The sequence below is a fragment of the Dendropsophus ebraccatus genome, chromosome 1, assembly GCF_027789765.1.
Source record: "Dendropsophus ebraccatus isolate aDenEbr1 chromosome 1, aDenEbr1.pat, whole genome shotgun sequence".
Lineage (NCBI taxonomy): Eukaryota > Metazoa > Chordata > Amphibia > Anura > Hylidae > Dendropsophus > Dendropsophus ebraccatus.
This window is the reverse complement of record NC_091454.1, coordinates 89,327,668-89,330,328: the sequence shown is the minus strand read 5'-3', so window position 1 is coordinate 89,330,328 and position 2,661 is coordinate 89,327,668.

Here is a 2,661-nt window from a genome sequence, read left to right as displayed (position 1 = left end):
TCTGCTGAAAACAGCGAGGCCTCCGGGGAGGGAGAGGACGCACCTTCCGCTTCACGGCCCGCAGCTGAGGCGGGGCTCCCTCACAGGGGGCGGGGCGTCAGATGCACGCAGGCCAAGCGACGCCAAGTTTACGGCCGCATCATGCGAGTCCTCTGATTGGCCAACTGTTCTGTCCGTCTGGGTGATTGACACCCCGTCCTGAAATGACTTTATGTAGCTGGCCATGCAGCCTGCTTCCTTGTGTGTGCTCTTATACTGACTGCTGCTCCTATCCCTCACACTGTCATAGGGATCGTGGGGAAGACAGGACGCTACAGTACTCATAGGAAAATCTTAGGAGGAAACTTGCCTCTAATAAGGCTGATGGCAAAGGACAGTAGGCTGCACTGACATGTACAACATGGTGTGCCCCCTAATCCAGCAGTGATTGGCTGTCACTGTCATGTGACTTCATTGGACTCTTCTGTTTGGTTTTGTCAGTGTTCTGAGCCATGGAAGTGGATGAAGCAAGAATCAGTGGTCCCTCCTATAGATTCCCCATCACTTATCCATCACCTGGTTTTGACATAAGATGATAACCTGCTGCAGTTACCCCATGTGCTGGGTGTGACCCTAGTCAGCATGGCATACTACATGTAAGGTCTCAGTACAACTCTAGCATGGCCACATTCACATCGAGCAGTTTCATAACCCATAAAAAGCACTTGATCTGACACCGGCCTGCTCGGACATGGAATGGCTACACATCTGTGATGCAATTATTGGTTGTGGAGATTTCATCTGTAATGCTGTGTTTACATGGAACGATTATCGTGCGAATTTGCACGATAACGATCAAATTCGAACGATAATCGTACTTGTAAACGCAGCGAACGATCGAACGACAAGCAAGAAATCGTTCATTTTGATCTTGCAACATGTTCTTAAATCGTCGTTCGCAAAAAAATTGCAGATCTTTCCGTGTAAACAGTTGTTCGCCGATTTTACCTATGTGCGAGATAGGCTTAAGTGATCGCAAAACAAATTTTCTGTACGATATATCGTTCCATCTAAACGCTGATCATTATAAAAAAAAAAAAATCGTTACTTCGAAATCGTTAATCGTACGGTCAGGCGAATTATCGCTCCCTGTAAACCCAGCATTAGAAACAAACTGCATCCCAAATCCATGGTAAAAGAACATGTGGTTTTCAATCTCAGTTCTTGAGAGCACCATGCGACTGTACTCTTAAAGCGGTATTCTGGCAAAACAATTTTTTTTTTTTTACACTTCTTTCATAAAGTTATATAACTTTGTATAATAACTTTTCCTGTTTTCATTGGCAGCAGTAAGGGGTCACATGACACGGCCTCTACAGACTGATGATGCCATGGAGATTTTATATACTGTATATCATTGCAAGTATATAGGCGGTATCATAGAAGACACTGGAAACCTGTAGGAGGACACTGGGGGAGCACAGTGAGGTAAGCATAGCTTCTTTATTGTTTTCTATATACTTGCAATGCTATATATCAGAGGTGTCAAACTCAAATCCACAGTGGGCCAAAATTAAAAAATTGGACAAAGTTGCGGGCCAACATTGATATTTGATGAAGATTGCATGCAGCATTACTGGCACTGCCTATCCTAAAGTAATTGTCCCCACATGGTAGTTATCCATTATATCCCTCAAGCAGTAGGTAATCCCTTAATTGTGCCCCATGTTGTAGCCCCCCCACCCCAAAGTGCCCCACATATACTAGTCAGACCTACTATTAGAGCCCTACATAGTAGCCAGCCCTCCTAATAGTAACCCATATAGTAGCCAACACCCCTAATAGTGCCAGATATAGTAGCCAGGCATCCCAATAGTGCCTTTAAATAGTCTCTTATATAGTAGCCAGCCCCAATACTCTTGTATATAGAAGCCAGTGCCTACAATAATCTTACATATAGTAGCCAGCCCTCCCCAATAGTCTCGGGTGGGTCAATAATAATGGCACCGTGGGCCGGGGTTTGACATGACTGCTATATATACAGTTTTCCCTAACCAAATAATCCCTTTAACCCTCTACATTGAGAACACAGGATCTCACGGCCATACCAAATGTTCCTGTGTATGGGGAGGATGGGATCAATAACTGAAGGCTGAACAATCATTCGGCCATTAAATATTGAAGGTGTATGATCACCTTAACGCTACTACATGCAGCTTCAGGGATACTGACCCTCCCCCAATCTGTATTCTAATGCATATTAACATTAAAATAGACATTACAACTGAGGAAGCAGCCTGTGTCAGTAGCCGCACAGTGAGGCAGAGTGTGCAGGGATAACTGTCAAGGTGCTAGCTATCCATTTAAAGGGTATTTGTCACTATGGTTCTTCCTTTAGATTGGCGTTCAGTGGCAGCTAATGCCGTAAGATCGGGTTACTGTGGACACATCCTGTGTTTGGTACTAACTGAGCTTGGGACATATCCATGGCAACCCGATCTTCCAGTATCAGTTGTGAGTGCACACCGATCTGGGGAAAGAACCATAGTGACAAATACCTTTCTTAAGGCACAAGCCTGCTGCACACCTGGATATACATTAATGTTTAAAAAAAAACATTTGGAGGAATTTATCATTGTATTTCCACTTTTACAGCTTTTTTTGTGTATATTTTTTGCTCCC